The sequence below is a fragment of the Elaeis guineensis genome, chromosome 7 (assembly GCF_000442705.2).
Source record: "Elaeis guineensis isolate ETL-2024a chromosome 7, EG11, whole genome shotgun sequence".
NCBI classification, from domain to species: Eukaryota; Viridiplantae; Streptophyta; class Magnoliopsida; order Arecales; family Arecaceae; genus Elaeis; species Elaeis guineensis.
Genome location: NC_025999.2, coordinates 101856139 through 101866627, shown reverse-complemented (window position 1 = coordinate 101866627; position 10489 = coordinate 101856139). Strand labels below are relative to the sequence as shown.

At 43.3% G+C, this 10489-nt stretch overlaps 1 pseudogene; it reads left to right on the top strand.

Moving 5' to 3' along the window:
- The first annotated feature begins 356 nt into the window (after window positions 1–356).
- On the top strand, window positions 357–8153 carry LOC140859097 (beta-galactosidase-like; annotated as a pseudogene).
- Window positions 8154–10489: the final 2336 nt, after the last annotated feature.

The window sequence follows — 10489 nt, the reverse complement described above, 5'->3', positions numbered from 1 at the left end:
TGCCGAGAATTGAGAAAGGTATCTTCACCTCAGGTATTCTCTTACCTTTGATCTATTCCCGAGGCTGAGATTGGTAGATCTGATTGGATCTTTGTTGCCTTCTATTCGATACTCTGTTGCCTTCTTGTTGATTTTGGTTTTAGGTATTTTATACCTCATATTGTACCTATTTTTCGGAACGGATTTATAGTGGATTGCTCCTCCTCCCCATGGATGTAGGTCTCTTGTGCCGAACCACGTAAATCTTGGTATTTTGTCTTTGTTTATTTATGCCTGCAATGTGTTTGGCGAATTGTCTCAAAGAGATTAGACATTACATCAAAAGCCTAGGTCGATCCAATCCGGTGCCCGTGATCTCAACAGGAATATTATGGGGGAGCTCCTGCAAAGTCTTATACGAACTGGGCTGCTCAAATGGCTGTCGGTCTCAAAACTGGTGTGCCATGGGTCATGTGCAAACAAGATGATGCCCCTGATCCAGTTGTAAGCTTTTGTCCATCGTTTCTTCCTCAATTTTGGATTCCCACATCTGTGACACCCTTATGGAAATATCAGCAACCGCACCCATATTAAGACCCCAACACACATGCCTTTCACTTCCATGCACTGCACCTTTTCCTAGTTTTATCCCATACCGTATAACTCAAATTTCGGCGTTCCCTCGATTACTCTGTTTTATATGCACATCACTTTATCTGGTTTATATCGGCCATCATACCAGCTGAAGTGATGCTATTGGATTTCTATGGTGTTATATTAATTGTATCGGTAACTCCGACAACCAAACATGAGGCTGAGACTGTGAAGTTTGTGGATATCATTTTGTATCTTCTAATTTACAAGTCAATGTTTTGTGGTTTCTTAATTCTCTTCCCCACCTATTTCCGACTTTAACCAGTTGTTGGAACTTGTCTTGGCAGATAAATACTTGCAATGGCTTTTATTGTGATTCCTTTTCTCCAAACAAGCCGTACAAACCCATGATGTGGACAGAAAATTGGACTGGCTGGTATTTCCTCTTGCTGCTAACAAATTCTCCTCAACTTTTTTCAAGGGAAAATTTTCCTTGCCGTGCCATGTTTTGAGTTTTTGCTTTATCTGTAATTTGTATAGCATCGGTCTTTCAGAAGCCTTGCTTAATCTATTGGCACTTCTTCGAATTTGTTTGTGAGATTGCAGGTTCACAGCTTTTGGAGGTCCAGTTCCCCACCGACCTGTCGAGGACGTGGCCTTTGCTGTTGCACGATTTATCCAGAAAGGTGGATCTTTCATCAACTACTATATGGTAATGATTAATGTTTTCAAAACCGTTGGTCAAATTGGATCACCTTATGTGCTGAAACAAAATAATTTATATGTTTCCATCGTCTCCAGTATCATGGAGGAACGAACTTTGGCCGGACAGCTGGTGGCCCGTTCATCGCAACTAGCTATGACTATGATGCTCCAATTGATGAATATGGTATGCAGAACTTGCTTTCCTGTTATACGTGCAAAGATTCACTATACTGGTTGGTACCATACTGCAGCGGGCATACTGTACCATACTGGTACCAAAACTTTCTGATACACATAGGAGACTTTTGTTTTTCTAGGTGCGTTAGGTGGAACATAAATATGAGTTGCAAGCTGTTACATAAATTTCATACTTTCCATGCTGAGTATATATTTTTATTTTCTTTTCGTGGAAACTTTCTGGTTAAGTGTGCAACATCTTACTTCAATAAGATGCGACACCTACAACCCTTGAATTGGTCTTTGTTGAAAAATAGCAATATATTTCTATACTTCCGGAGGCAACTCTATCTGCATATAGCTAGTGTATCTAATTACTCTGACAGACATTTCATTTATATCTATAGACAAGCTTCCTTGAAGTTACCCAGAGACCATAATGATGTCTCAGTCAATCAGGATTAATCTGAGGGTGTCTTTACCACTGCATATGTTTACTTATGCTCTGGTTCAGGTCCAATTATACTGATTATCTTCCTTGGCTGCTATTTACTTTGCCTCTCTTTCTCAGGTCTTTTAAGAGAGCCAAAATGGGGCCATTGGAGAGACTTGCATAAAGCTATCAAATTATGCGAACCGGCTTTGGTTTCGGGTGATCCCACAGTGACATCACTTGGAAGTAATCAAGAGGTTTCTTTCCTATGTCCTTCTGCACCAACTCACAAAACTATCTCTGTCCTGCACAAACTCACAGAACTATTAAAGTGGTTTGGAGCCAACTCCATTATTGTTTTTCTCCAGGTACATGTTTTCCGGTCAAAGTCAGGAGCTTGTGATGCCTTCCTTGTCAATTACAACCGAAGTTCATATGGAAGGATAACTTTCAATGGAATGCACTATGATCTTCCCCCTTGGTCCATTAGTATGAGGCCCGGCCCAAGCAACGAATCCAAAGCCCAAAATAAAAAAAAAAAAAAAAAGAAGGAAAACAGAGGAGAAGAACTTCCGAAGGAAGTCTTCTTCCTCCGTTCACCGGCTTCTAATCGGAGTTGGAAATGGGTTCCCTCCGGCCCTATTTAAGGAGGAGAACCCTCCTCTCTCCTCTCATCGAGAAATCCCGGGGCAAAACGGCGGCAATCGTCGGAAATTCCTCACGGAGACCCGTCGCTGTGCCGTCCAATTTCTCGCCGGAAAAGCTTCGCCGGCGACGGAGGTAAGCCTCCTCCTCTTCCTCTCTTCTCCCCCTTCCTTTCCGTGCCGATGTGCACGCTCACCGGCGACCGGAGTCGCCGGATTTTGTTGCGGAAGAATTTTTTTTTTTTGCCGTTTTGCCGTTGCCGGTGGTCACCGCCGACCACCGGTTTGGCCCTCTTCTTATCGGCGAGTCACCCCCTCCTGCCGACGGCCGCCCCATGCCGGCTGCGCCGCCGGCCGGCCACCCAACGAGGGGACCTCAGGGTCCCCTGTTTTGGCCCAAAGGAACCCACGGGAGAAGAAGAAAAGAAGAAGAAGGAAAAGAAAAGGAAAAAGAAAAGAAGAAGGAAAAGAAAAGAAAAAAGAAAAGAAAAAGAAGAAAAAGAAAAGAAAAAAAAAGGAAAAGGAAAAAAAAATAAAGAAGAAAAATAAAATTATAATAATATAATAATATAATAAATAGGATTTTCTCTCCTCTCTCTTCCGTGAAGAAAAAGAAAAAAAAGAAAGAAAGAAAGAAAAGAAGAAAGAGAAAAATAAAATTAATTAATAAATAATGAGATAAATAATAAAATACGAGAAAGAGAGTTTCTCTCTCTTCCCTCTCTCCCTTCATCCTGAACTAGTACTTTCTCTCTCTAGAGTCTTTCCTCTAGATTATTTCTCTCTCCTAAGATTTTTAGAATTTTGAGAAGAATGATGATGAATTTAAATGATCCTCGTGATGGATTTTTGATCTGTGATCGTCGGACGGTACACCGACATCCACTTTGATCAGATCAGGTATTTTTAGATTTTATTTCTCATGATTTTATTGAATTATCCACATGATAATTTCAGCATGATTTGATCCGATTGATCGAATTTGTTGAATCATATTGTCTGAAGAATTCAAGATGAGTTTTCTCTCTCTAAAATTTTCTCTCTCTAGAATTTTTTCTCTCTAAAATATTCTCTCTCTTGATTGATTCTCTCTCTAAAAAGGTTAGTGAATGAAGAAATTTCTTTTAATAGTCTTGATCTGATTCTAATGAAGAACCTGATCCATGGTTGTCAGACAGTGTACTGGCACCCATCCTGATCAGACCATGAATCTTTAGATTTGATCATCCATGATTCCGATCTAGCCATGACTTGATTTGATCACGTTGATTTCACTAATCGAGATATTGGATCAATCGTAATGTTGGATTGTGTCACCTGATCAATTCGAATTGTACCTCATGAATTCTCTCTCCTCTGATTTTCTCTCTCTACTTGATTTTATGAAATCGATGAAGAAACCTCGGTCCTATCACTTCGAATCCAATTTGATCTGATAGTCAAACTTTGGATCGTTTAGGTCATAATTAGATTTTGATTAGATGAAATTAGATGATCGGACCCGATCTAAACCGTTGAAATATGGTATTCGTATTCTTTCTAATTATTGAAATTGATTCTATATATGATTGTGGATGTTTGATCATGGGATATCGTGATATGATCTACGAACAAAATTTTTCGAAGAAAATTTATAGAATTATGTGGATTTATTAGAATGCATTCGAGGTAAGTAATGTTTCACTTTTTTTAGATTTATCGATAAATTATAATGTATTCTTCTGACATGATTTGTGAAACGATGCATGAATTGGATGAATGGTATTTTGTTATGAAAATATCTTATTTGAAATGTTATGATGAAGCATGATTGAACATATTGATTTCATGATGCATTATATTGATTGATTTCGATACTACATGATTATATATTTTATTATCGAAATTAGAATATGAAACATGATTTATGAAGAATTATGATATAAGAAACAATAAGAATTGACAACCTGACTATGTAAAGGACCCTGCCAATGGGGACATATACGTTGGCAATTGATTGTCCTGAGGGTTTATGTCGCCAGCGAGACCAGCGACATGTCGCCAGAGAGACCAGCGACAAACCGTCAGAGAGACCAGCGGTTCCAAAGGACATGGCTGCCAGATGATTCGCAGCCTACCGCAAGCAGATACGCGGTATTATGACCCTGTCACAGAGAAAATGTGGTCATAGCTCATGGTTGACGAAAAGAAATTGAAGAACAAAAGAAATTAAAATTTGGAAAGAAACTTGAATTTTCAAAAAAGAAATGAATTTGGCATGAATTATATTGCATAATTGAAATTGATTTCGAATTGATGAACTCTATATGCTTATTTTTTATAAATGATGATTTACTTAAATGCCTGATGAAATCTGTTGAAAAGTGATCATTGCTTACTGGGCTGTCTAGCTCATTATCTCCTATTCTACTATTTTTACAGATGTTGAAAAATTAAGATGATACAAGATATGAATGAAAGAGTGATCAGAAGTAGAATCTTCATACTTTTATTTTAGGTTGAAAGGCTTATTGAATTTGATGCAAAGCCTTTGAATCGTTGTTGAATTTATTGAGATATTAAAGAAAAAATTTAGGTCGTTATATTTTAGATTTAAATTATTGACTAATTATTCCGCTGTTGTTTTAGGATAGTATGATAAGATGCCTTGCATGCTTATAGGAAGAGTTTTCTATGAGTATGCGGCGGTTGCCATGACCCTCGATTCAAAATCTCGGGTCGGAGGCGTGACAATCAGCATACTCCCTAACTGCAAAACCACTGTTTTCAACACTGCAAGGGTGAGAGACATACAAGTGATTGAGTCATCATGTTTATGTTCAAATTCTTCTAGCTGCACATTGGGCATTCACATCTCTTTCACACAGTTCTCCACCATTTTGTCCTGAGAGAATTCATATTATGCAACATTTGCGTGGTTGTATAGCAAAGCATTTTGGTCTGCTACTTGTCAATTTTGGTTTGAAAACTAGTTCTAGATTCTGCTTACAAATTCAGTTAGAAATTTGGACTCGTGATTTACAACATGGTGCTACATGATCGTCATGATTTACAAATTCAGTTAGAAATTTGGAGCTCAATCCTCGCAGATGGAAATGGAAAGGGTGGGAGGGTTTTCTTGGAAGTCATACAATGAAGAGACCAACTCCCTTGATTCAGATGCATTCACAAAAGATGGATTGGTTGAGCAGATAAGTATGACATGGGATCGTTCAGACTATCTGTGGTACACGACATAGTGAGTAGCTAATTTGTAGTGGTCTTCTCTGAAACCTTCATGAATAGCTCTTATTCTGTTAGAACTAGGGTAATGCCTTTTTCTGCTTAACTTAACTGTCTTCTTATTTCAGTGTCAACATAGGGCAAGATGAACAATTTCTGAAAAATGGCAAGGATCCGGTCCTTACTGTGCTATCAGCTGGTCATGCTATGCATATTTTCATCAGTGGACAACCAGCAGGTAGATAGCTCTGGTCTATAGAGAATATTCGCACAGCTGCGCGTCATTGAAAAATAAACCTATTCTTTTCTGAAGTCCATTCATTTTACTTAGAAAGAAACCTTTTCTTTTGGCAGGGAATGTTTATGGTGGTCTAGACAATCCAAAACTGACATATAGTGGAAATGTTAAGTTATGGGCAGGCAGCAACAAGATCTCCATTCTAAGTGTCGCTGTTGGGCTCCCTGTAAGTTGTTACATTCTATCTGATTCTACTTAAAACCCAAAATAAATTGCTAGAAATTTGGCGACTTTATTCTTTTTCCTTTCTTGATTCCTTTTAGAATGTTGGGAACCATTTTGAGACATGGAATGCTGGTGTTCTTGGTCCGGTAACCCTGGACGGTCTTAATGAGGGAAAGAGAGATCTTTCAAGGCAGAAATGGACTTACCAGGTCAGCCAACTTACTTTAGCCCCTTCAATGGTGCTATATATTCAACACTAACTTTCATAATTTTATGCAGGTTGGTTTGAAAGGAGAAGCTCTGAGCCTTCACTCACTTAGTAGAAGTTCTTCTGTTGAATGGGGAGAGGGATCTAAAAGGCAGCCCTTAACATGGTACAAGATTAGGGCTGCAGATAACTCAACTGATGTTTGTTTCAGATGAAATTTATCTTTCCTTGTTAGCAAGAGAAAAAGAAAGAAATTTATCTTTCATTTGTGTCAAAGGCTGATAAAAATCTCGTGTTGACATTGTTGCAATGTTTTTACCTTCCAGACTGTCTTCAATGCACCAGCTGGGAATGAGCCATTGGCTTTAGATATGAATAGCATGGGAAAAGGTTAAATATGGATTAACGGAGAGAGCATCGGTCGATACTGGCCAGGCTACAAGGCATATGGTTCTTGTGGTGGTTGTGATTACCGTGGAACATACAACGAGAAAAAATGTCAAACCAATTGTGGGGAGTCCTCTCAAAGATGGTAAGTGACCAGTCTGGATACCAATACCACAATAGGTATGCTAAAGTTGCAGTGCTTATGAAATAAAACTGAAAGACTGACCTTATCAATCTTAGGTATCATGTCCCTCGCTCCTGGCCAAACCCAACTGGAAACCTGTTGGTTGTGTTTGAAGAGTGGGGTGGTGACCCAACTGGAATTTCTATGGTAAAAAGAAAAGTTGGAAGTGTTGGTGCGGAACTTTCTGAATAGCAGCCTTCACTTAATAACTGGAATACCAAAGCCTATGGTAGACCAAAAGCACAATTATCTTGTCCTCCTGGACAGAAGATGACAAACATAAATTTTGCTAGCTTTGGCACTCCACAAGGAGTGCACGGAAGTTTCTCAGAAGGCACCTGTCATGCCTCCCATTCATATGATGCTTTCAAGAAGGTGAATCTCTCTGTCCTCCTATGCATCCTGCACCCCGAAAAATTCAATGTTGTACTGTTTCTGAGTTATGTACTTTGATGCATTTGCATGATTTATCCTTGCATTATTGTCTGAATTTCTAGACTTAACAAAAGAGAGTCTATTGCAGAACTGTGTTGGCCAGCAATGGTGCTCAGTCACTGTCTCTCCAGAAATGTTTGGAGGAGACCCATGCCCCGGCACTATGAAGAAGCTTGCGGTCGAGGCTGTCTTTGAATAATTGCCCACAGAAGTATCGATTAAGTTAAAACAAAGGAGATGAGGCCATATTCTTCTTTGTTATATATATACCTTACATACAGAATTAATAGAGTTTCATTGCAAGTGTGGACAGTTAAAATCTGGAGGCTGTTACCTTTGGTTATTGGCGGAGTTGCAGGAACTGCAGCACTGACCAGCAAGGGACTGCCTAATTAAGTTGGAGAAGAAAATATTCATGTACATAGGCGAGGTGTTAGATATGGTTTGTCAACAATATAGAAAAAGATTGGAGGCGCTAAAGCTTCGAGTGCACATGTGACTCTGCGTATATTGAGTCCATCTGCATGCTGAAGCGATTAAAGCTAAAGGTCAGACTGTTGTTTGCAAGGGATTGGATCATCATTATCTGAGCAATAAGCCAGCTCAAAGTGCTTGGCTGGACTGGTGTCTTTTATTCTTCCAAGAACAAATGATCGTGTTATGCTTCAAATTGTTGAAGTCTGTAAGCATTTTGATTCATAATAAAAATTGTGGTTGTTCCATTTTCTTTTTATCTCACTACTTTGAATAACATTATTGGGTCTCCAGGTGCTAATGTGAAAGGTCAAAGAGGGTCTCAATCTGGACATGAATTGATTAATTACAAAAGTTCACCTAACATGTATGCTGTAGATCCTTGAATATTATGCAAGTTTTCATGCTTGAAATGAAGGGGCAACAGGGCATGCTAATCTGAAAGGAAGCTATATGCACATAATATTTAGAGAGGAAGGTACCTGTTGCGGCCAATCGCCTCGTCGCCCGATCGCCGGGAAGCGTGCACCTGCAAAAGGAAGTCCGCACCGACCGGAGGCGGCTCCGGCGGGGACCCTCCGACGGTCAAGTCAGAGAGGTGACTAGGCAACAGTGAAATGCAGACAGGGAGCTCTGAGAAAGAGAGAGGGAGAGAGAGAGGAGCGAGCCTGCGTATGTGGGAGAGACGGGCGGATCGACCCTTTGCACTGTTGCCTTCCCCGGTATATATAGTGGAGCACGGTATGGCGCCGTCATTAATGGCGCGGACAAGTGAGGAACTGTCAACTCACTGTAGACTGTCAGAGCCGCCGTGGAAATGTCATGTCGCCGTGTGGCCGTCTAGTCACCATGGTTGACCTCGCTCTCGGCGGGACAATGCCCCTGGGGAACTGTGCCGCATGTCCGTGTCAGAGCTGACAAGGTCTGGCGGCTGTACGGAGATGGGAGGAGACGGCCGACCCTTGGTCGGTGGCCAGCAGAGTGGCGTCGGGTTCCTCCGTCAGTCGGCGAGTTTCATGTGAGTCGGCCTCTGGGTCTGGTCGGTCGGGAAGGATACGCCCGACATACCTCCAGTCGGCGATTGGGCCATTGAAAAGCCGTCGGTAGCGTCCGTTAGTTGGTCACCCCCGGCTTTCAGTCGGAGACGGTCGGTCGGGCCGCCGACCGGTCGGGCCCTCCGATAGTCGGTCGGTCGGTCGGTGGGTTTCCCCCAACAGTTGCCCCCCTCCACTCCTAAGTCGGGTGATGAGCTGGCGACTAGGAGTGGATTTGTCGTGCGCGAGGATCCGACCGTACCGCCGATTGATACGGTGTCCGGCGCCCTGTACATATCGAGAGGTTTACTGGCGCCCGACATCCAGTCGGCGCCAGGCGTCTCGTCCCATCAGCATCAGGTGTCGGTCGGCGCCGGACGTCCGCCGTGCCGGATGTCCCGCTGGTGTCAGCGATAAAACCGGTGCCAGGTGTCATGTCCCATCGGGAAGTGGAACCGTCGAGTCCCATCGGGAAGTGGAACCGTCGTGTCCCATCGGGAAGTGGAACCGTCGTGTCCCATCGGGAAGTGGAACCGTCGTGTCCCATCGCGACACGTGGCGCGTGGCCATCGGTTCGCGTTCGGTGGAGCGGATGGAGGCGACGTGGCGCAATCTGAAGGGGGGTGCGTCGAACCGTCGGACCGTTTGACGGCCCTGATGACGCCACGCGGCGAAATCCGGGGAGTCTTTGCTGTGCGTGCCTTCATCTCGACCGTTGGGGAGCACTATATATACAAAGTTACCCCCACATGGTTTTTTACCCCTCTCATTTTTACAGTCGAGACTCTGCCCGCTTGAGCCTCCGCTCCAGGTACTTCTCCGCTCTGTCTCCCCTTTGCGACTCTTTCCTTCCAAGGGCTAGAGTAGCCTTCCTCTTTCTTTTTCCTTTCTTCCTTGCCATTTCTTTGAGCTCATGGCTAGGACGTCCCCACGAGGTAGTCGGTCGGGAGAGCCGACCGAAGACACTCGGTCGTCCCCGGAGGTGGAGGCTTCTTCACTTTCGGGGCTGAACGTCGATCGGCTCCGGGAGCAGTACTACGTCCCGGAGCAGATTCGGCTGTTCGCCCCTGGCGTCGATGGTCGGGTTAATAGCCCGCCCGAGGGTCAGGTGGCCTTCTATCTGGAGGATCTCCGGGCCGGCCTTCGATTCCCGATTCCGGAGTTCGTCCGGAACGTTCTGGACTATTACGGGTTATGCCCGGCACAACTTGCGCCGAACTCGGTTCGGCTGATAGTCAGCTTCGCCCTCCTGTGTCGGCTTTTGCCGACCGAACCTCGGATCTCTCTTTTCCGAGTCTTCTTTGTCCTCCGCCCTCACCCTAAAGCCCGAGGGTGGTGGTATTTCATTCCTCGGAAAGGGCTCTCTTTCATTACTGGTCTTCCAACATCCATTCACGGATGGAAGAACCAGTTCTTCTTCACGTCGTCTTCTGCCCCTTGGGGGTTTCCAGTCCGTTGGGGGAACCCCCGAACCGATCCAAATGAGAACAGTCGGGTGGAGGTCGACGATCGGGAGGACTTCCATCGGCTAAAGGATATCTCGGTGCCGA